The following is a 25772-nucleotide window of genomic DNA, read 5'->3' as shown; positions in this document are numbered from 1 at the left end:
AGCTGGAACAAGATAAGTTTTGACATTTTTGCTTGTATAAAATTATTCAAAATTATAAAAAAAAATATGATCTGAGATTTTTTAAATCTTTTGTTGCTTTAACATCTGCATCAATTCTGTGTATATTTGAGAAAATTACTTTCATTTTTTTTTCTTATTAAATATTTTTCGTTTAGCATGCTAGTAAATCTGTATGAATTATAATTTGGTGCTTATGACTTCACTAAAATGAACAGAACAGAATTGTGGAAAATCTAACCAAGCTGTGTAGTATGCCCACATTGGGTGTTTGAACATTTATATTTGTATGGGCGAATTAACCAGCTAAGAATTAGCTCAAGTGGGTAGCCAACGACCAAATGGTCCTAACGAGCTATTATATCCAAAGACCTTCAACAAAAACGAATTGCTTTACAGTGCCAATGCCAATTAATAGAAAACTGCATTTATTTGTAAAAAATTGTAGCCACACCCACCTAATAAAAGGCTCTTCATGCTTAACTGGAGCCCAAGTTTCACTGTAAACAATTATCACAATTGGTGCAAAACAGTTTTTTGTCAATTCACCTAACCTGTGCAGCTGTCCTCGTGTGTTTGATGAAATTTAGATAAATGTCATGTTCTTACTGGATTAAGGACCAAAGATAATCAAGCTGGTGCAAAAAGCTGCTCACAACTGGGGGCAAATCAGCCTATAGACTCCAGCGATTCATAACAGTGTAAGTACATTCAGACACTGAGTCTCTCAGAGGTACAATGATTACACTCTTGTTATTGTATAACCAGTATCTGAGGGGAGGAGCCTCCATGCCGATAAACGTCTGTGCCAGTTCAGTTTGGTGCTACGGAGACATTAATTGTGAACTACTTCTCTGTTTGTACTGAGACACAAATATCTAACAATGCAGTCAGAGGATGAGACTATAGACATAGCAGTACGATGGTGGAGGAGTGAAAACAAAAGCAAGACACAGAGAGCGCAAGTGAAAACACAAAGACACACTCAAGGTCGCAGATAGACGCTATCAGACTTCCTGCCTATGCTCGCCATGACAGTAGTTTCAGCTGTAACCGAAGTAGGCTCGCACAAACAGGACTCAGTGGAAACTGTAACGGCAATTCAAATGGAAAACACTCCTACGTCACATGGCAAAGTACACCAGCGCTGTCATAAGAGCAAAGCACACTGCGCTACTGGGACAGACAAACTGAGACAGAACCCAGACCGTGCGAGGAAGATAAAATGTTGGAAAAATAAACATTTTAATATTTTGAAACTCATGAAAGCTTCATATGCTGAAATGGACAAGCAGTTTAAAAAAATTGGACTTCAAGTCTTGAGCCAAGCAGTTTGTGGATTTTCTTTAGTCTTCTGGGAGTTGAGCATGTTTTGCTGTTTTATACTGAGCCAAACTCTGTTATGAATTGCCAGAATTATGTCTCTACACAAAACTGCACAACTGATGGTTGTGAAACTCTTTTTACTAGCTAGAGTACAATTTTGTAGATATGCAATATTAATCCCATCCTTGCTTACTGTGCACTTGTATTTGATGTTTGGAAAAAGGGACCTACTGACCTCCTATGAGAACTGGAGCTTACAGTTTTAGTGCGACATTGCTCATTGTAGATAAATATTTCTGTGTAAGGTTAACAGAAATTGGTGTTCTAGAAGCAGAAGCAGACTGTTCAGAAGACAACAGCAACAACATTTGCAATGGCAGACCTAGAGCACTGAGCGACGTTATTATCCTTTATCAACTTTTACACAACAACTATCCCACAGAACCTCACTAGACAAAAGCCAAGACTACTTCTCTCACCTTTTGACCAGTCCTGTATCTTCTTATCCTCCGTCCTCGTCACACTCTCCGTCTCTCTCTCTCTTCCATCCACTGTTCTTCCCTCTATGGGTATGTTCCCTGTGAACAACAGGAGGAATCATCATTACTGTCACTGTCATCGCTACTGCATTTTGTGCTTTATGTGGCACATTGACAATAAATAATATGCTGGAATAACTTGAAGATGTCAGCTTGGGCTCTGGGAATTTCCCATGATTATTTGAATATACATCAAACCCTTTACGGGAAACTTTGCAGATTTTCAACCAGCTCTGTGTCGGCAAATGTGCAGGGAGCTTCAGGGGGTCACAGCACAGGGGGAAGCTAAACACTGTTCATATGCATACACTGTCCACCCTGTGATGACACAGAGCTGGTTGATAATCAGAAAAGTTTCTCTTTTAGTCAGAAATCTAGTGCCCGAAGTCCATTTTTACCTGCTCCTATTAAAGAAATGTAGCAATCAGCAGTTAGCAAATAAGAACGTCAATATCAAGAAAAATGACCCATTTTAATCCACCTGGCTCTAAAACTTGCATCAAACTACACAATTAAAAGGAGTTTTGTCCACATCCTCTAATGCCACTCAACTGAACGCCTGTTTCCAGGGTAACTGATGTGCTCGCTTGCAAGTCAGCTCATAAACAACCTACTGCATGAGCTCCCAACAGATATGACAAGGAAGTGAGATGGCTCACTCCTTAGCTTCTTCCATCATCTGCTCCAGAAAAAAAAAATGCTTATTTTGTTTTAACCACTTACCCGATAGACAAGTAAGTTGCTAGTTTTACTAGCCAGACATGGCATTTTACTTGCCGCGGAGCCCTGATTTGAAAAAATATTCAACAAACTGATCTAAAATAAAAACAATCACAAGTATATCTGTTTCTTAGGTCTATGGCACTGTGCTTTGGTCACGCCATGATTTTACACACTAGTGTGTATTTCCTGGTGACAACAAAACAAGATGAAAATACAATCTTCTGCTTCCTATTATTTTGTTATCAGATTGTGGCTTCTCCCTCAGTTTGAGTGTCAAGCTTAGTTGCACTGGTCGCAGTGGGTGTGCCGTTTAACTTGCAGGAGAAAGCTGCAGGCTGCAGTCTAATCCGATAATGGGATTACAGCACAGCACTTACCTTAGCTATAAACAGACAGACGTGCGGAGATGCTGAAACAACTCGGACAGACACTATGGCAGCACCATTCAACGTGTAATCACTTAGTTTAGTTTGATTATTGCACAGCGGCTCAAAGAAATAGTTGTCATAACTGTGCTGCTGAAATAAGAAATAACATTCTGCAATGTTGGTTTGTTTTTTTTCCTCAATTTAATTGAACAAAAAATTGTGAATATGTATGGTACTTCATTATTGTCAAAAAGGCAGCCCCTTTAAAATGCATACGCACATTAACAGTGGTTATATCTAATGGCCAATATATCATCACACCATGAGAAAAGAGTTAATATCACTTAACACTGGAGCATTTACAGTAATGTTGATCAAAATGCAATGTCCCACTAAAACAATCTATAAATCTTTCAAAAAGCACTGAGCTGGTGTGAGCAGCAGTGAACAAAGCTTATGCTACAGCCTTCTGTTTGTTCAGAGGACATCTTAACCAGAGGAAAGGGCCTTGAACATCTTTCTTACATGATGAAGTTTGAATTTTAGTGGGATGTGTGGAACTATAGTCGGAGCCTGTTATGAGCTGAAGTCTGCAAGCCTGTGACAGCAGTCTGACCGGGGTTCCTGCAGCTTAAGGCTTGGCAGATTTAAGACTTTTTAAGACATTTTTAATACCCCTCGGGGTTAAGTTTAGGACCAATTTACTAATAACCAAAACTGAAGGGCATTTTGCCTGAAAGTTGACTGTAACATAAAACAGCTAACTTTTTTGTGAGAAAGTTTCAGTATCTACGTCAAATTTTGAAAAAAGCAACCCTTTATAGAGTGGACCACATGGAAGGCAATGAACATGTATTATCATTTAAGTATATATTTAATTTAACAAGAGACACAGAAAATATCTGGCATGTATGGATGGTTTTCTGGATAATTTTGTGTTAATCAAAAAGCATGTGAGTTTCCCCAGATTGGATTCCCATTGTGATGAGTTTAAGGAGGGACTTTATTAAATTTAACAAAAAAATTGATGTTACAAATTATTTTTTGATTTACAATGCAATGTCACAAAGAAAGAGGATTCATAGAAATCCTACTTTACATGTCTGAGCATCTTTGAACTTTCGAAAGATTGATTTAATAAACCAAATGACAATTAAGGCCTCATATTTAGGTCAATGAATTCAATGCCTTTTAAGACCTTTTAAGTATCGGCAGGAAGCCGGAGTCTGACTTAAATCGCCAAGGTCAGAAATTTCCAGTTCCTACAAACAGGGGCTTTTAATTCCCTAAACTATTCCAATATATGCCATAATGTCAAGTGGTCTATAATAATGAAACTGTAAGAGCACACCCAGTTGCATCCTTTTTCCTCCGCCACCTCCAGTCACCACCCTCCTGCCTCTGTTCCCACACTTCCCCCTCTCCCCTTCCTCCAGCCATCAAGTGCTTCAGCAGATGGTTCTAGGTTCAACAACAACAACAACAGCAGAGCATGGTGGGGCCCTCCTGGAGTGCACACATACACACCGTGGACAGCATCTGTTTATGAATGGGCCAACAATTGCCCATCCCCCGACAGCTACAGCTGACGGGGGGTGGGGGGGGGTCACCAAAAGCAAAAGAAGGGATAAAGAAGAACAAGGCGGGCCAAACAGGGGGAGGAAAGAAACAGAGAAGATAATAGCAAAGTTGCACTTACATATTTTATGGTTTATTTTATTTTTCTTTTCAAGTGACAGGTGGTTCTGAAACGACACCAAACTCAGTCCTCACCTAGCCTGCATTTTAACAAATCAAAAAATGAAATAAGAGCTATTACAGGCAGAATTTACTTAAAACTTAAACTTAAACCACATGACTTTTTCTCCTTAAAGCACTTTCCTTAATTGTCTAAAAACAAGCAACATGCAGTAATGAATATACCAAACCTGTCTTCCCTAATATAGGTCACATGAGAGATGATGAGCACAGGTGCAAACCACGTGCTTTCTGTTGTTGTTCTTTGACGAGTTTGATCAACCACAGTAAACATGGCCTGTAATATAACTGTCCTTCACAGTTTACCTGAATTGCTACTAGGGTACAGCACCACTCACATTTGAAACCAATACAGGCAGTACCTAAAGGTAACTCAATATGTCTTTGATGAGGAAATTGTAATGTCAGATCTATAATTTAGTCCTAACCTTTAAATTTCAATATATTTATTTAGAAGATTTTAAATTTCTTCAGGTTAGACATGCTGCCCTGGCCAGGCTTTGCATTTTGCATTACAAATACGGCGGTAGACGTTGTCTGAATGGAGTTTAAAAAAGTGTTACCAAATTTGCAATGGCTTTCGTCTCACCATTGCCCTCCATTTTTAGATTGCAAGCATTCTTTACTTGCATGTTTCACACAAAAGGTTCACTCTTAAGGATGTCCCGATGAAGTTTTTTAGACCCCAACCTTGATCCCGATCCTGATCTGAGTCATCTGCTATTGACCATCTGCTCATACTGAGTCCTGATCCAATACCGGTTTTTACCTGGATAATACAGCTGCACAATGTAAACTTCACGTACTTTAAAGTTGTTAAAATCAGCCCAGTGTATAAGCGTCACTGTGATTTAAGAACAAATGTCTGAATCCAAACAGTTCCATAACAGGTTTTCTTAAATTTTATTTCTACAAAAACAAACAATTCCACCTATTACAGCATAACAATAGAACTAGTTTACTAAAATACACAACAAAAACACCAATTCCACTTCAAGTGGTATAGCATCTTAAGCCAAACATGAAAAAAAAACAAACAGTTTCTACGTACTGGTAAAGCAGCATTACAATAAAACCCGAATATCTGCCACAAATCATGCTTTTTGTTTATAACATTGTGTGACAACATGTAAGAAAGCATAAGACGGGATTCAAAAATGCACTGATAAGATACAGATCCTTCCGAATCACATTGGGGCATCCCAATATGCTCTCATTTAATCTACACAGAGGTCTGCTGTATCTCAGTGCAGGCTCACGTCTCAGCCATCAACTTTTGACAATACATGCGCAAGATGAGTTTCATACCCAATAAAAACGCACTGAATATATTTATCTACATTCTGCTACCTCCGCACAGCATAGCACTGTCTCAAGACAGAGCCAGAGAGCAGCAAAGCCTCCCAGTACTTTTGCCCTGCAGCAAGGAATAAAGACATGAAAACTTCTTGAGTATTGAGCAGTTGCAGTGTTGATTCATGGGCAAACTGTAATCTTAACTGTACATTTACTGCTGCTAGAGTAACTAGCTCAACTGCTAACCTTTCACTCTGCTTCAATCATAAACACCTGTTGGCACTTAGTCACTTGCATAGTCACTGTCGCTCTCTCGCTCTGTCGATGGTGAGCTACTGACGTAATTCTGTTGTTACCCTTAAAAGCTCAGCACCTAACCTGAATGGCCACAGGTGCTTCTGAAAACCATTGTCTTCTGTAAGTTTAGCATGTACAAAACTGCAGTGGATTTTTGTCCAAGTTGTCGAAAACGATTAATCTTAACACCAGTCAATTTATCCAATGTGAAATAATGCATCAGCACCAGGCAAATATGAAACATCAGCAAGCAGCAAAACCCAACAACAAGCGATAGTCACTTGGCTATTTTCACCATCAGTGAAACACTCTCTTTTCAAGAAAAAACACCTGCTGGCACCAGCCTATTAAAATTTGGGATTATTTCTGCTTTTGTCTGTTTAATAATAATTTATTATTTGGGGAGCTTTATGATTGAGAGGGCAAAAAAAGTGTCTGAATGTCATATTTCTATAAAAACATTTTGTAGACAACTAATCAATAACTGAAAGAACTGTTATTTGCTGCCTCGAACTGCAGTATAACATTGGACAGTCAAAACATTATTTCATATCATCCAAACTAATAGAAAAGATTTCCACACACTTGAACCTCTGTAATGTTTTAGTCCAGTAATATCCTATATTATCTAGAAAATACAATTTAAAAACAACTTTTAAAAACACCTTTCAGTTGAAAAAGAGGGCAGCTTTTTTCAACGTAACATATAAATAACCAGACAGACGTAAAGGAACTTCTTTCTAAAAATATCTAATCACTAAATAAGGTCTTTGTTGTGTTTTAAGTGGATAAAATAACAACCTGGACAGCTGATTCCACTGTTAACCAGATACGTTTTTTGGGTTTTTCGATCTTGAAACAGAGGGAGGGATGACAGTGAAAAAGAGCAGCAGACAGATGACAGATAAGAAAAACAGGAGTGAAAGGTCACAAGTGATGTTTAACTTTGTAGCACAATAGATAAGAGTACAATTAGCACATTAAATACAGATTTAATTTAACTACAAAGAGGTGTGCAAAATAATAGTGTTACCTGCTTTGGGTCACCTGTATTTCCTGGTGAACAAAGCGAATTCCTCTGAACCCGTCTTCCTTTGTCTTTATTAATTTAAAAGGTGTCTGCTGCATTCAGCTAAGTTTAAAGCTCCTGCTCTACCCTTGTGAAATTCACAGTGCAGCACATATTTCGCTGCCACCCACTTGCCTTTTCTGTGAACCCTTTTCTGCCAGCTGTCAAATAAAGCTGAAAGACTTTAAAAATAATCAAACTATATTTGGGTTCCTGAGGAGGTAGAGATCAGAAAACTGAGGCTTTAGACTCAAGCATCCTAAGACCCTGTGGGAGTGTTTTTGCACTCCAAGTAGTGAGTCATGCAGAGAAGCCAGCGAGGACTTTCAAATTTATAGGAAACAGAGTATTGATTGCATTTGTAGCCTTGTGGAAGTAGCCGTCTTCACACAAACACCCCAGACATACACCCAAACATAAACTGATAGACATGAGCATCCACATAAACACTTAGAGCTTGCCTGTCCATGCAGAACAAAAGCCAAAGGGTAGTCGCGTGGCTAATTTGCATGTATAACACCACATCATTTGCATCAATTTGCATTAGCATGTTCTCACAGAGGCTCCGTTCGGGAAAGCCATCACTCAATTAGTGAATTACAAAGAGTTTCTCCTCATCAAAAACAACCCAACAGCGAAGGCTTTGTGGAGCTGACATTGCAAGATGTGGCATTTCCAGCCTAGTTGCACCAAACCTGTTGTTGCAACAGTGAGTCAAAATCATGTGGGTTCATTTCAGGTCATGGTAATCTGAGACAGACAATATTATATTTCTGGCTGAAAAATGCTATTAAATTATTCCTGCTGGCAGAGGGAGGGTGAGACAAGTTGGGATCAAAGCATTTCCTGTAGCAGGATTTCTGAGGATTTTGTTTCTGGATTCAAGGACACTTTTTTTTCTTCTTTTAAACTGGCAAGTCTAGTTTACTTTTTGTAAATTTCATACAGTTAAAGACATCTAACTGTTAGTGAGCAGTATACAACAGAGGTAAATAAGACTGTCATAAAGTGTTGTGCCAAACTATGTTTGGTTAAGTCCATAAAATCTGAATTGATTTTCTTGCCATTATTTGCGGTTGGTGGTCGGGATGTCGGGACACAATAAGTTCACCAGTTGATTAAAATTGTTATTTAAAACAACTGTGTTCAGCCAATGAAAGTGTTGTTGTAATAATCCAGCACATTTCCTAAATTATACTTTCTATAAAAGCATCTTTTTTGAGATTCCCTTTGTTTGGCCACCTTTTCTAATGCAATGCAAACAAAGCTGTTTAGAAGAAAGTGAACTCTCTGTGAATACATCTCAGGTCTTCACAGTGCCTGTGAGATTTATAAGAAAAAGGTATATCTTGAAGTTTTCTAACACCACTTAAAATCAAGAAGGCAACTCATAGTGGGGTCAGGACCCCCAGGTTGGGAACCATAGGTGTATGAAACGTGTTGTTGAGGCCCAGCTCGAAATTTATGTAGTCTAAATACATATTTAAATGAAGAACACCTCATTTTAACGGCAGACACAGTCACACAGCAGAAGGGAGTTTCTTCTTCTCTGGAGCTGAGCGCTGATCATTAACACATCCTCCCTTTGCAGCTCTGGTCGGTCCCAGGGATAAACGTCCCCATGTGACCGGGGGAGGCTGTGCTGCCTTCAGCCACTATCAGAGCCAAGCTCTGCTCACACAAAAACTTTGTGAATCGTCCTTTCACCCTTGATTAACAAACGGAGAATTCTGTCATTGCTGCAGCACCCAGTCAGACACTGATGTGTAATATCCACTTCAGTTTCCATCGGGGTCTGATTTTCTTTTTGTCTTTATAACTTCAGCGCCACCCCCTCTGACATTGTAACACAAATTGGTTAACAACATCTAACTAAATGTCTTACAGACCTGGCTGATCCTCAAACTAATTAAGTGATCCTCCCTGTCCTTTGTCCAAAACTGACATAACGACTGCAGATTGCTAGTTAGCTGTATTGCTTGCTATTTCCATCATGCTGCCATGTTACACTGGTTACAGAGGAATAATGTTACAGTAACACCGACTGTCAGCGTCTGTCAGCCTGTCCACCATGTCTATGCCTATTCAATTTGAAAGAACAATGACCAATGGGAAAACAGCAACGTCACACCATCAGACACACAGACCATTGCTGCAAAACTTCATCGCTTAGTCAGTCATTCACTCACTGACTTAAGAACAGACTTTCGTTTTTATAGGGCTGGCCTCTCATGCTGTTGTCTAGCCAAAAACTGAACTGAGATCAAAGTTTTTTAAAAAACATTCATCTGTTTTACACAGCTTATAATGTCAGGTAAACTAATTTAATACAAATCTCAAACCCAAAGACATTATTTGCACATTCACACTGCTTAACACCTTCCTCAAACTAAAATTGCCTTCATGTGGATTGTATCCTGTCTGTGCATGCACAGGTCAACAGCATCAAATACTCAATTTCTGATCCTTGTTTTTTCCAGTCTCATGACCATCTGCAGGTGTGGCTTTACTGCTTGGAGGAGCAATGGTCAACTACCTGATCCCCAACCAATGTAGCAATGTTGCAACACCTTAGGAATTTATAGCACTGCCATATTAAATTCCAAACACAGCGATCTCAAGTTGACGTTTGCTGCATGGAGTCATTTTATATGCAAGTTCAACACGTAATAAACCAGTAGAGATATTTTTAGACAAGAAGGAATACATGTTTAGCTAACAGTAATTTGGGGAGTGGAGTCAGGCAACCAAGAGTTCAAGTAAAGCCAGACGGCACATTCATCCACAAAATAAGGAAATAACACGAGTCACAACTAAATACGCATTATTTTTGCATTGTGTTATGATTACAAATGCAAGCCCACACGCTATAAACTGAATCTGTGAGTATCTGTGAGCAAGCTGGATGGTGAGTCTCTGTCTAGAAACTGACTCACAATAGAGCTTTGCTTGTGCATAACTAAAGGGCTTCAGAGTAGGAGCACCAAACTCTTATTCAGCTTTTGCCCTGAAGGATGTAATCCCCACTGGTGCCACAGACGCTATAAATGTACCAATTTTATGATACAGTGGTTTGCCTTTTATAGGAGCATTCACCAAATGCTATTTGTAACCTTTAGGACAGGATGACTTTTCTAAACATGAAAGCAAAACCACTTTCCAAAAGCCATGAACTGAAACTGAAACAACCTCAAGCAACACTGTACTGTTGGCAGCACGTTATTTATGGAACAAGAGAGTTTCTATCTAGAATTTATGTAATTAGAAATTGCTGCCACTTGAAAATACACACATCTAGCACTTAAGTAGCCTTACATTGGGAGAAATATAATTCAGAGTCATGTAAAAGGCTTCTGTTAAAGTTGAATGTGTACCCTTTTTCTTTCATGAGACAACTCGTTTGAGTGTTAGTGTGGGAAAGAAATAAAACTGCAAATGAAACATGTAATGTGAAAAAAAACATGTTACTATACATCCAAGAGTATTAATATAGTTTCCCTCTTACATAACTTCAGCAGTATTCCTCCCTGCATACACACAGCTGGAAAATATGTCTCAAATTATGCTTGGAAAATGTGAAACATCATCAACTGGCTTTAGTAACCGACTCCAAACAAACCAGCACAACAAAATACCTCACAAAACCACAATCTAACATTTTCGAACCATGGAACACAAGAAATACATTAATGAAGATATATAACAGATACTGGACTAAACCAGCATTTCAAACAGGCCAATCACACGTTTTAACATCTCTTATTTAAACAACATCTGCAAACACTGACAACAGCAGACACTTCTGGAGATGAGATGGAAGGGAGTTGATGCACAGACTATCCACTGGTACACACAATCAAAACAAAACAAAACCAAAAAAATCGAATTCTAGAAATTAAGCATGAAAACAAGTCTTATTAACAGATTTAGGGTATAAAAACAGAAAACAGATTAAACACAGCCCTTGGTTGGTGGACTAGTTGTGTCCATGACTCTATTGTGTGCCTGCAACTATATGGACACAATGAGCTGCACAAACACCTCTCCACACACAAAACATCAGGACTCTGGCTTCTCATTTAGCGATTTTAAAACAGCAAAGCTTACTCAGCACAATGCGGCCTAGACCAACCCAGACCCTCCAATTCAATTCAAACGGAACTGCATGTGCTTGCATAAGCAGCAGCTGCCCATCCCCTGTCCCCCTGACCCACACACAACACACATGCATACACACACACACCCCTTTAGTAGTCCACCATACAGATGACCAAACAGGTCATCATCTAAAGAGAAGCAGCCGGAAAGGTGATATAAATTAGTTTGGCTTTTTTGCCTTTATTGGATAGGAAAACTTTTAACGTGAAAGGGGGAGAGAGGGGGTTTGAAGCAAATGAAGTAAATGGACACAGGTTGGAATCCAACCTGTGGACACTGTGGCAAGGACATAGCCTTTGTAAAGGGGGTGCCCGTTCAACCAGCTGAGCCACTGGGCGCCCCATAAACTGATGCTATTAGAATGAGTGTGCACGAGGGTTACAACAGTATGAGATTGTCACGGTGCAAGAACCGTTTTAAAAAATATTGTGGTTTCACGGTATTACAGATTTATTATCATTATTATCAGTCAGAATTACCATTAAAAGGAATAAAAATAGAAGGGTTAGTTTTGGTTGAATAATGTTTTATCACTAGAATTAAAACTTGAAAGGAAAATATTTGTAAATTTAAGGCGGCACACTCACCTGTTACGATGCTTCAGCTTCTTTGGTGGCAACAGCTTTCAATTCCGAATCTCTGAAAGAGAAAAAAAAGTAGTCAGGTTTTATTTATATAGCCAAATATCACAATTTGCCTCAGAGGGCTTTACAATCTGAGGAAATCCTATGTCCTCAGACCCTGGTATCAGATGAAGAAAAACTCCCCGGAAACAACCCTTTCAGAAGAGACAGGAAGGTTATGTCTACATTTACTTAAACAAACCTCAATTACAGAAAGAGGAAACACTGCATGTGAGTGTTGCAGTTTTATTGGTTTACTGTGATTAAACAGCACCTTGTAAAAAAGAAACACATGAGAGGGTTATCAGGGTTCCTGCAGCCTAAGGCAGAATAGATTTAACACGTTTTAATGCCAACCAGATTTAAGTTTAACACCAAATTATTAACAATCAAAAATAAAGGACCATTTTATTTTACCAATAAGTTGATTGTTACATAAAACATGATTTTTTTTTCCTATGAAAGTTTCATTATCTATGTCAAATATTGGGGGGGGGGGTCAAATACTAAGAAAAATAAACCTTTTTGGAGTGAAAGCTTTCTGGGTGATTGTGTTTCTCAAAAAGCATATGAGATTCCAATGCTTGGATTCCCATCATGACAAGTTTAAGGAATGTATTTAATTATTTAACAACATAAAGATGTTGCAAATTATTTTGAAATTTTAAAAACATCAGAAAAACGATTAATAAAATCCGACTTCCCTTGTCTGAGCATTTTAAGACTTTTTAAAAGATTGATTTAATTAAATTTAATTAATGAATCCAATGTCTTTTAAGACTTCTTAAGGACTCGTGGGAACCCTGGTTATGCAAACAGATGCTACATGGTAAACAGGAGTCCACTAAAATGTCTCAAATTAATTATTGATGGTGCACAGGTCAAAAGGCATGCACCGCACCCGCACAATCTATGCAAGGACAAGCATGCATTGACAGTGAGACTTGTCGGTAATTGCGGTATGAAAAGTATCTAAACTAGTCCATGAGGAAATTCAGGTTGAACTGCATAACAGGGCAATGCCAGACCAGAGTCCCCCAAAGCTCGGACTCTACAAGGTGAATAGAAATCGTGTGTGTGTGTGTGTGTGTGTGTATGTGTGTGAATGACATATAAAGACACACAGTGAGAGTGTGTGTAGGTCAGAGTTACAGCTCGGGTCCTGATCGGCCATTATCTCAGCTGTTGCCTGATTTACAGCTTAACCAACATGGCTTCTCTTGAGCCTGGTATTTTTCCAGCGCAGCCAAGACTAACATTGTCCTAAAGGGAGCATCTAATTAGTCAATGCAATTAAATTATTACGTGACTTAGCCGTGTCTGCAGCGTCGTCTGGCTGGTGAAAAAAGTTAGGGTGAATCCGCCTGCAAAACCAGCAGAGCGGAGGTCTGGTGTTAAGCTACTCAGCTGCTCTACCTTTCTGCCGATAGAGGGTGTTAAACACCCCGAGCGAAATACAACTCTGCAGCTTCATAATTTCGCCACCAAATTTACATTAATATTGCGTTTCAGCACCAACTACTTAATGTTTTAAGCTATTTTTAGGACAGCGTCCCCGTTGCAAGTTACCAAACAGGCGGGCAATCAATCGGCGTCTCCGCCGAATAACCTGCGTCGTCAAATTAGCATCGCTGCTAATGCTAGCTGAAAGCTAACGTTACGAAGCGGCTGGTTACCCGGTCTTATTGAAAATGTAGCGATTATGCGGATTTATTAAACAAAGCGATACACTAAACTCATAAACAATAATAGTTGACTGATAAACAAATCTCTAGACATAATAACATCGAACGAAATGCGTAATTTTCTCTTTTGACAGTTATGTACGCACAGCCGGCTAGCTAAGGTTAACCAATGCTAGTACTAGTTAGCCTTGTATGTCTAACCTGGCAACAACGGTTCACCTGTCACACAAAAACAGCAACATCTGCAGACAAACACCATCCCCTTGTTTACCAGCCGATACGGTTTCCAAACTGCAATGCAACCAAGCCGCCTTGCCAAAAAAAAGCTAGCCTAACAGGAGGCTAGCTAGCTAGCTTAGCTCAGTCACGGCTAACTAAACAACAGCGGCAGCTCAACTTATCGACACCAGTCCCCGGTCTCCCTGCTCGGGGCTCTCTGCGCACATTAGCTCCCCACAAAGAAACGGTGCTCCGATAAAGAAAACAACGTAAAATCAAGCTCACCTCATTGAAGTATAAAGTGCAACAGAGTGGAAAGGAAAGCCGGCTGTAAGGCTAAAAGAATTTCAACGCTTTTGCAGCATCTACGAGGGGAGGCATTCGTCCTGCATGATCGCCATTTTCTTAACTCGCTGCTGGCTGCTAACCTTCTTTCGCTTGAGCTCTGCTTTCCCCTCCTCTCTCTCTCTGCATTCACTTCAGCTCTGACTGTGTGTGTGTGTGAGTGTGTGTGTTTCTGGAGGGGGGAGACAGAGCAGGAAACTCATTCACCACTTCCTCTGACTGAGACAACCAAATACAGCCAAAGGTAGCTTAATATCGAAAGTAGATTAAAAGTAGTGAGGCCAAAGTATTGTCAACCGTGTTCATGATAACCAGCTCACTCCCTTCAAATAAGTAAACCTATGAGAAATGTTACCATGGTGCCATTATACCTAATACCACAAACATAATAATAATTATAATTTTATTTATATAGCGCCTTTTAAAACGCTTGTTTGCAAAATGCTTTGACAGACAAAGCAGGAATTCAGGGAATAATAAAAATAGATATCAACAATCAAGCCAAACAGAGGAAAGTGTAGGACAGTCAAAAAGGCCAGAACAAAATACATATAAAAAAGTCAACAAGAATAAAGCGATGTTTAAAAAGTTTCTAGAAAATATAAAATAAATGCAATAAAAGAGGATAAAAATAATAAAAGAGGAAATCCAACATGACGAGACGGCATAACAATTAATTAATTTATGTTGGCTCATTTAAGTTAAAATGTAAGTATTCCATAGGGATTTTTTTTAAAAGTCATCACTACAAGCTAATGTGAAAAAAAATACTATCAATATATTTGTCTGACTGACATTACGGATGTTCTAGTCTATAGGGATCATAACCACAATTTTTGAAATACTGACTTTTCCCAACATAACCCATGTCATTTTTTAAAAAAATTAATATCCTATGGACCTTGTATATATATATATATATATATATATATATATATATATATATATATATATATATATATATATATATATATATATATATATTTCTGATATTAAGTGGTACCTTCCATACATCCTCATTTCCTGAAATGAAGGTCTAAAGTCTGTTTCAAAAGCTTCTCCACACTACAAAGAATATAATTCAAGGTAAACAGTTAATTTTTTTTTCACCTAAAGGTAGTCAAACAGAAGAAAAATATTATATTCAGCTGTCTTCTTGTTATGTGATCTTGTTGAGTTTCAGAATAAGATGATTCTTAAGTACATCCAATATTTATTTTACTTAATTTTTTCATGTCAGTTTCTGCCCCACGTTTCTTTATGTGTAAAGAAAGACAGACAGATATTCAACTAATTTAAACTAATAAGAGGAAACTAAGAGCACCATTTGGAACATGACTGATTCCAGACAAAAGCATTAATGATTTATTCACTGGGAGTCGGGGCAGACGGGCTTTCTGTCTGAAGATCCAGAGTCAAACCCCCACATCAACATACAGTATCCACCCTGCTGAAGTGTCCTTGAGCACAACAATGAATCACTGGGGATCGAGTGAAGTAAAAAACACTTGCCAGTCTTCTTATGAATCTCATTATTTAGTGTGCCTGCTGAGCAAAACACAAAGGCCGTAATTTATTAATGTTCATCTTACATAGAGAAGTGTTGCCAACACGTATGTGAAAAAATACCTGAAAATTTGATTTGTGATTTGAATTGGAGAAGAAATGGTGTGCTTTGACTTAGCAATTTGACTAAAACATACACAAAAAATGACAAAAAATAGCAAAAACCACAACCAATTTCCACATAATAATCAACAGAAATAATGACAAACAGATCAAATCCAGATTTTAAACCAGTCACAAGCCTTGGATCTTTATTTGATGAAATTAGCTTTTTGACAGCAAGAGCAAGCACATTTTTTAAAAAATAAAATCATGGTTTACATTTTATACTTTTTTAAGAACAGTTTTAAATGTTGTAATAACAATGAAATATATGTAATAGAAGCTGCTGCTATTAGTACTTGCACTGATATTAGCACTAATACCAACTCTACTGTTTTCTGTTTTCATTTGCAAGCCTGTCTTTGTCATCTATGCATGGTGCTGGCTGTTACGTAAGAAAACAACCCTAAGAGAGTTTTTTTGTAAATGAGACAGAGTCATGAGAGGACAGAGATGCCTAAACAGCAGAGAAACAAATACAATGTGGAATCTGCCAACTGCAACGTTCCACCAGTGAGACAAAGGCTATTGCTGCTTACAGGAGCGACCAGCAATACGTGTGTGCAAAGCAGTGACCATTGACCCACCAACAGCAAAAACAACCCCCATCCTTGTGCACAAATTACCTTCCTTATCTGTGTGTATTTGACAATGTGGGAGAGAGGTAGAGTTCATCTCCTGCCAAGCAATGATTTTATTTGACCAGGTATCAAAGACAGAGAGATTAGCTTTCACAGCACATAAACAAGCGGTTTACCTCACAGCCCTGGGATACTGTTGCCAAATGCTACACAAATCTGTTTCTCCCAGTGGCTTCCTAAAATTGATGATGTGTTTGTGAGAACTGTGAATTCAGATTTAACTTAATGTCTATGTCTCATGATTGGGATTCTTCCTACCTTCATACACTTGTTTGAAGTTCATATTTTCCAGCTGCCAAGTCATATTACAAAATCAGACCCACTGAGGGCACACTACTATATGAAAGAGTTGATAAAAAGTTTGAAACTTGCAGAACTGCTGTCAAAGCTCCCCATTGTAATTACTGTGCAACACAGAGGACGATTTGTCAGCTGGATTTGAGCATACATGAAGTTTGTTGATCTAATGTACAATTTTTGTAGATAATCAGGGTAGTGTTAACAATGAATGGTAAGAAAATGGCATGCATTAAGTCATACACTGACTGAAATGTTATGGGATGTTTGACAACCTACAGACCAAAAGTTATGACCAAACACCCACATCAGAAATACAGCCTGTTTACATCCTCAAAAAAAAAAGGTTTTGGTCTCTATAGCCAATTTCCCTGTTCATGACAACTGTTTAGTTGTCATGAAGTGAATCTTTATCTAACTCAACTTTATTAAGGCTTAAAGTTGTACATAATCAAGGTTTTGGCTTCCAGATAGACTGTGAGGCCAATTAATGGCCAAACTCTGTAACTACAACTTATGGGTATGTCATGTAATGCCATTGGGCCCAAAAAGACTTTCCCCCATAGACTTACACTGAGAAAAAGTGCTTATCAGTGGACACATTTTTTGTGCATCACAACCCCCCACAAAATGACTCATTTCACTATAGGGATTTTACCATTTTCATCTAATAACATCTTGAAAGTCTAGAAGAGCCACAGGATCAAATCATTTTGTCCCTATTCAGGTTAGCAGAGAGCTACATCTGAAACTAGCCGTTCAGCTGGTGAAAGCTAAGTGGAATTATTAACGGACCTGCACTTGTATAACATTTTTTTAGTTGTTTGATCACTCAACATGCCTTCACAAAATGAGTCACATTCACAAACACACATTCATACAGTGATGACCGAGGCTACAAGCTGCCACCTGCCACTCAGTTCATACACAATCACAACCAGTGGTACAGCCATTGGGAGCAATATGAGGTTCGGTATCTTGCCCAAGGATACTTCAACATGTTGGCTGCAGGAGCTGAGGATCGAGCTACTAACCTCCCGATTTAGTGGACGACCTGCTCTATCCTCTGAGCCACAGCTGTCCTGATTAGCCATTGGCTGGCAAAGTCTGTAGTGTGCTCACTCTATGGGTCCAGTGATGCAAAAAGCTGTGGCTAATTTTTAACCAGAGAAGTCAAACTTTTTTGGCTTCAAGCAGCGCGGCTCCCATAGTAATAAACGGGTCCCTGCTTCCGACATTGTATCCAGTTCTCTTTAGACATCCACAGCTCTACTCTCTCATCCAAATACGAACACTTTTGGCTCCAGAGAACCAAAGAGTAAAAGGCCAAAAAATGCCAAACTCTGGGCTTTAAATGGCAGCCCACAAACCAATGGATGGCACAGTGGCCTCATCCATTATTTCCGTACAGTCTCTGTCAAACACGCAGGAAAGTTTATGGAACAAAACAAAAAGTCAGCAGCACAGAGGAGCTTTGAGCTACCATGCTCACATGCGCTGATGATGAGCACCTGTCGGTACGTAATATAACATGTCTTTAACAAGGCAAGGAGGGCGTGGGACACCACAGGACACGCTGATATGACAACAGAGAGTTTGTGGCACTCTGACACGTGCAATGCAAACAAACCCCAAGCGCTCACGTCTGTCATAATGTGTTCTGAGAGAAAAAAGGTTTAAACATCCATCGTGGTGGTGTTTGGTGCTGGGTGAAACTACAATTTAACAGAATCTTGTAGGTCTGTTAAAACCTCAACATCTGTAGTACTGAGAGCAAATTTATTGTTGGTTTAATAAAGCTGTTCTGTATATAACTGCAGTTTTTGCATTCATGGGTGTCTCCCTTCTTCATGCACCTTGCTAGTGAGTCAAAATGCATTATCATTAGATTAGGCCGGGAGACTGAAACAAAATGGAAAAATCCAGAGACAGCCGGCGTAAAAACCTGAACAAAGCAAGGCAGAGAAGAATGGAACAGAACAGAACAGAACAAAACAGCCTTGCAACAAAGTCAGGTCACCAACATGAGTAAAATGTTCATTTTTATGTATGTGGTGACATCAATGGTCCAAAAACTATATTTTAAGCTCGTACTGTATATTTTAAAATGGCACAGAAACCAATAACCTATAGTAACTAGGATGTGAGTGTTTGAAAGGGCAAAAAACAACATTTTGGCAGTGTGTCACAATGAATGATGAAACTACAATTTAGAAACCGAGCTAAGAGTGCGCATGAATGGGTTCAGTGGAGGAAGAGCAGGGCAGCAAAGTCAGAGAGTTTGGTAATCGTCTGTGACAAGGCAGTCACCTTGACAGGCAGAGCAGTGTACACAGAACAGGCCAAGGTTAAATCATTCACACACACACACACACACACACCCACACACACACACACACACACACACGTTCAAATGCAGGAAATAGACACTGGTTACTTGGGCAAACAAATGTGTACAGGTACACATGTGTCCACATTTACTGACTCAGCACTGGCTGTGATCCAATTACGCAATTGCATATGGTTGTGGGGGTGTGTGCATTGGGGTCGTTTTGTGTCTTCTGTGGTTGCTTTGCCCCTGACAGTTTGGGCACAACTTCTTTTTGGGTTGTTATGTTTCCTATGTACATTGTTTTTTTGTGAGTGTGGACAATGACAGTCTATATACACAATCTTGCAGCAACACACAGCAGGTCACAGCTATCAGTTTCAGCTGCAGGAGTAAGGGAGCATGTAAAAGTAGGAAGAGGAAGACCTTTGTTCTGGAGCTAAAGAAAGAGAAAGGGGCATAGAAAATTGGATTGAAATGTGAATGTACTGCAGGAAAATGGAAAGTGAGCAGAAAGTTAGAGAGAGGGAGAGAGACGAGAGAGGGAGGGAGAGAAAGAAAAAGAGAGAGAGGAGAGAGAGAGAGAGATTATGTGCAGGGGTGGAGAGTACGAGAGAGACAGATAGACAGACTGACAGACAGAAGAAGGTCAGAAAAGAGATTTGCATGTCAAGTAGTAATAGGCTTGTCCTGAGTACAGACACGCACACGACTAAGCTGCAGTGTTCATGGTGCTGCAGGGCGTGTGTTTGTGTGCATGCAGTGCATTGGCCGTCAGCCACTGTACCTATCAGAGCTACATTTCTACTGGCGACCGCAGTCTGACTTGTCTGTAAAGCCTGTAAAACAAAATACATACAAACATTCTGTGTGTGTGTGAACAACCTGAATGTAGCTTTATCTTCTTTTACTAGTGTTTCTTTGGGTCCAATTCCAAATCATTTATCACCCGTTCAAACTGCCTCCCCCATCCAGTCCACACTTATCACCACAACCCCTTCATTTTTCATGTTCTCCCTCTCCAACCTCATTATCTTCTCCCTGCCTCCACCCTCCTCTATCATCTCAAACACACAAATACACAATAGCAGCCAGCGGGCACCACACACACACACACACACACACACACACACACACACACACACACACACACACTGACTCATGAGCTGTCTGTCTCTTATATCGCTTCTCTATTTTGCTTCTTGCTGTGTTCTTTTTCATCAGTGCGTTTCGTCCTTTGAGCTTGTCAAATGAAATTCATCCATTGGTAATTTGAATCTTTGAAAAGCTGAAAAAAATATGATTTAAAGTGCATTTGCCCAAAGTAATGAACTGCTTTCACGAGTTTAGAAAAAAGCAAAAAAGCTAATCCAACAGTAGAGCACCCACATTTTTAAGTTTGGATGGCTAGTGAGTGTGTTGTCAACTGAGATTAACACCAATAGGTCCATCACATTTTTACATTTGCATTTCTGCTCTTAATTCAGTGGGTATCCACTCTGGGTGGGAATCAACAAAGGACCAACAATACAATAGTATCACGATACTTTAGCCACAATACAAGGTTATTGTTATTCCTTTAGCTGTATGCTGAGAACTGTGATAACATATATTACAATTTATCAACCACACAATCTGTTTTATCTGAAAAGATCAAGTTTAAAAGACTACATTTCTCATTTCAGTCATTTTTATTGCAGAAAAATGGATCCAGTGCACTTTTCACACAAATTTTTATTATTCTTGAATGGTACTGTAAATGTAATTTGTATTCGGAGTATTAATAATTTATTTAATTAAAGAAATGATACTTTGCATCTGTGTATCAATTTAATATTGCCACTATCCCTAGTACTCACACTGTATCTCATAATTTTAAAGCCTCTCTCTCCCTTGATTTCCTGTCATCTCTCTACTCTTAGCTCTGTAATAAAAACAAAATATTAGAATACTATACAGTATTATGTTATTGCACAGAAAAGCTACCAAAATTAGCTATTTTCTTTATTCAGTAGGGGGCTCTCTGTCTTTTACCTGTCTCCTTTTCTTCTCCACCTCTCTGCCTATCTCTCTGACAGGGTACCAGCTTTGAAATGGATTTGTTGTGGGCTAAAATTACACCTGGTCCTCAACCAATTACCTGAACATTCATCCTCTCAGCTCTCAGCGCATTCACACAACAAGCTGAATACCAACCTAATCCATCAACTGTTTTGCCTGTGATTTTTTTTTTTTGTGCTCATAGATGACTTTCATTCACCCTTTCAGACTTTGTTCTGCGTGCACAGGACACATACAATGCACTGTAAACAGGTATTTGTGTTATTTTCACTCAATATTCCCTTTTCCGTCCCTGTAATCCATCACAAGGCCTTGAATATGCAGATAGTCTTGATAACTGTGCTGGGTGACAGTATAACATATTCAAATGTACTCCTTTATTTAAATTCACACTCATTTATATTCATATCACTGATTCAATGCTGGCCTTGCTCCTCTATTACCACAGGAACTCATGCAGATCGGTGGTCACAGAGTACAGTGATTGGCTGGGCTTATTGTCATTCATCTCTGGCAGACGTGTTTTACTGTGCAGAGGAAGGTGACACCAGGCTGAGAAACAAACACTCGGCCGCTGATACACGCGGTTACACATCCAATCACACAGACGCATTAAATCACACACATAGTCTAAAAACTCTGCACTCTGCAATGTGCTAATGTCAGTCCATGAAAGTGGCAAAGACAGCCCTGGCACCCTTGTGTTGTTAATTCAGTGAAGTGCATGTATCTGTGAGGGTGTGGGGGTAGATGTAGGGGGAGGGAAGGAAAGATGAAGTAAAAGAGGAATGTCCTTTTGGCTCAGTCGACAGCATTCAAAGGTCAGTCACACCAACAGTGGAACAAAATGCTTACTGACAGTTACTTACAATGTTAATTTTTCATTTGTTTGGCCAAGAGTTCAAATAGGTTCAACTTTGAGCTACAAGTTAACTCTCTGAAGAATCATTGATTTAAAAGAAATGGTTGGAAATGACTGCTTTCCATAATGGAGAACACAAAGTGGTAGAAGACAACTTTTCAACTAGCTAGCCTCCACTGTCTGCTCATCAACTCATATATCATCACATATAATGTGAAAATATATATATTTTTATGTACCTCTATTCATTTTAAAAAAGCCCCAAGAAAACATGTCATCTGTTTATGTTGTAAAATGTGTGTTTACATTGGTTTCCAATTAGCGTTGCTTTAACTAATACAATCCTGTCTGCCAACGGACCTGATCCTGGAAAATGAAGGGTCGAAACAAAAGATCCATTTAAACAAAGTACACATTTTCTTAGGGGGGCTTTTCTTGAATGAGCAGTGGTGAAAGTTATATACTGAGCCAACAGAGTTAGCTAGCTTTGCAAACCAAGAACCGTGTTTAAAGATGGACAACATGACAATTCCCCAAAAGTGAGGTTGCCCCCTGGTGGCTGGCTGATTGATTAATTTTAAGCCAGCATTTTAAGCCATCTAAAAAAAAGTCAATATCAGTTAAATTATAGCCTACACTATATTTATAATATTTTTGCCGCTTTACTACTTAGAGATGGAGATTCGAAGCTGTTTTATCAAAAACACCAGACTTCATGACAATAGTCATTTTACTCCACTAATTCAACATTTTCTAACATCATGTAAACAAACCGACTGACTACACCTCAGGTTTGGTACAAATGAAACAAACAAGATATATCATGTGATGGAATTAGTGAGCTTTCAAGGTGGTTACAGACACATTTAAACAAAAAAAAAAAAAGTACTCTGATGCCAACATGCTAAATATCTATCACTATCAATTACTGTAGCTTAAAGCATTGCTGCCTCTGTTTGCCAATCCATCCAAAAATCCTCCACATATGGCGCAGGTGTCTCGCTTTACTTGCATGAGTGGAATCACATAACCCAAAAAATAAAGGACGCGTTAACAGGTTTTGATGAATCCTCAGAAAGCAGCTGGGGCTCTAATCTCAGGAATTCAGGTCTACAGTAAAGAGACTATTATAGAAAGCAGAGAAAACACACACCACCACGTATAGTTTGTTCTTCATTTGGGAAGAATTTAGCAGCCGAATGATTGTAAATCTCTGTCGGTATGTTTGAAATCACTTAGAATCCGTCATGTTTCCAGATATGAGCTGAATCTCAACCCTCATGGCTGGCTGTAAAATGTGCCTCAATTATTCACACAAAATGCAATCACTCTTTTTTTGGAAAACAAAAAGGCGTGTCTGCAAACTGCCAAGCATCTCAGAATAGATGGAACATTTTAAACATAGAGCAGCCAAAATCACTTGGAGAGCGAGAGACCAAACTCCTGCCTTTGCAGAGTAAATATGTACAAAGGAAGTACAGAAGAAATGAGTTCAGACTGAGCCCTGAATGAGCTGAAATCTAAATTAAAGTCACACCACAGCTGAGCTGAATCAGAGAGGACTTTCATTATTAATAATCTACTAATACATATTATAAACACAGCCAATCTATGTTAAACAGAGTAATGAATGCTTTCTGTTAAGTTGGATCAGCCTACTGCTTAACGATTCACTTTGTAGCATCTTTCATACAAGACACTCAGAGTTTTGAATTAAATGTCAAAAAGACAACATTTTTAATTAACTTTGGTTTATGATGAAATATAATGTCATTCCCATCAGTCTCAGCTGTACTTTGTGTATAGTCCTTGTGGTAAATATTATGCTATACCCCTTTCCCACCAAAATTAGCGTGTGCAGGCTGGTTTTTCAAACAAGGATAAACCTGCTAAAAATAGGTGATAGACTGCACTCCCACTGACTGTGAACACAGCGCTGCAGCAAACGAGTCTGCCTTTCTCCTGTGATTGTACCTTTTATACAGAATGGTGAGGTAGCATAACAGGCATTATCCCAAACTTTAAAAGGCAGGGTGACAGGAGCTATTGTGAGCATGTTAGCACACTATTGCTAACGATGGCTAACCTGGCTAAAATGATATTGCCAACAGATTTCTTGGCTTTCTAACTTGTACTGGAACATGGTCAATTCAGGTGTGACGTCATTCCCTGCTCTGATTTCCAAGGTTAAATGGGCTGCAGCAAAAGCCCCACTGTGCCCGCGTACAGCCTCAAAGAGCAGCTAGCATGGCTGTAGACTCTTTTCACATATTTTAAATACTTTTTTAAAAACAAAAACAGCTATTGAGATATACATTGGAATTTGACTACTTAAGTGAGTATGCATATGTCATATTACCAAACTAATAATACAAGTTTTGAGCTGGTAATATACACCAAACTAATTTTCTTATTTTTTTTTACTATACTAATTTCTGCAGTTTTTCCACTTTAATCTATGAAGTTTGAATTGCTGTAGGTATTGTGTTTATGTTGTTTCTCATTCAGCAAAAGAACAAGGCCATTTTAGTTTGCAGAGAACAAGAAATAAAAAAGAGGGCTTTCAGAGATAAAAAAAAAAAAAAATTGACTCATGGAGGCTTAATCACTCAAATATTAGTGTGCCTGCCAGTAAATATCTCATTTTGTAACATACAGCACAGTTCAGTGTCTCTGCTGGGCCATGATGCAATGCATGGCACGCAGGCTGACCTGAGAGCCATTGTCATGGACAGAGCCACTGCTGGCCCTTTTGTTAATGCCGGACAGGCCAGCAGACCTCTTGTGGAGAGAGAGCGTGTGTGTGGAGCTGCAGTTCAAAGTGTGAATGACAAAGAGGAGAATGATGTGATGGGAGGGGAAACAGTGGCAGACACAGGAGATGAGAGGGGGAAATGGAGAGAAGCTGACAGAAATGACTGAGAGCTCAGCGCGACAGTAAAGGATTTCATCCCATTAAATGCTCCGCACACTCACTTAAATCTGACACGCAGCCATTATAGAAGACCGATCAACCTCTGAATATCCTTTTATTCTAACGCCACGATCCTGTTGTCTATTTCTGTTGCAAAGAGGTCAATTAAGTGTAATGACATTAAAGGTAATTCTCAATGTAGTTAACAGGCTGATAACAGAAAAGATGGAATTTCATTCCTGTTTTTCATTCAAGGGAATTAAACTTATTTCTTCTTGTCGCTGTCTCTCTACCTTCCTCCAACGCACACATACACACACACACACACACACACACACACACACTCACACACTGCCCCAACCCCCATGCCAGTCTGAGCAGCCCAAACGAAGTGTGTGTGTGACTGTGTGTGTGTGAGTGTGTGCTCAGAATGTTCTAGTGCAGGGGGGGAAGGGGTGTGTGTGTCTGTGTATGTGTGTGTGTGCGTGTGTGTGTGTGTGTGTGTAGATTGTCCTGGCACGCTGCCAGTCTCTCCGTCTCTCATTACCACTGTGTGTGTGTGTGTGTGTGTGTGTG

The 25772-nt window shown here is 39.2% G+C and overlaps 1 protein-coding gene across 3 annotated transcripts in view; it reads right to left on the bottom strand.

Moving 5' to 3' along the window:
- Positions 1-14575, bottom strand: part of tnrc6a (trinucleotide repeat containing adaptor 6A) — a 53592-nt gene extending 39017 nt beyond the window's left edge. For all 3 annotated transcript variants that reach the window (XM_088069492.1, XM_042504850.2, XM_088069493.1), the window contains exons 1-3: positions 14365-14575; positions 12140-12191; positions 1824-1922 (exon numbers count right to left, since the gene is read on the bottom strand). The gene's annotated coding sequence lies outside the window, so the exon portion shown is untranslated. The remainder of the gene's footprint in view (positions 1-1823; positions 1923-12139; positions 12192-14364) is intronic.
- Positions 14576-25772: the final 11197 nt, after the last annotated feature.

Source organism: Plectropomus leopardus, chromosome 18 (genome assembly GCF_026936395.1).
Source record: "Plectropomus leopardus strain MGB_pleo_1.0 chromosome 18, ASM2693639v1, whole genome shotgun sequence".
Lineage (NCBI taxonomy): Eukaryota > Metazoa > Chordata > Actinopteri > Perciformes > Serranidae > Plectropomus > Plectropomus leopardus.
The sequence above is the reverse complement of the archived record's forward strand: the minus strand, read 5'-3'. Positions and strand labels throughout refer to the sequence as shown.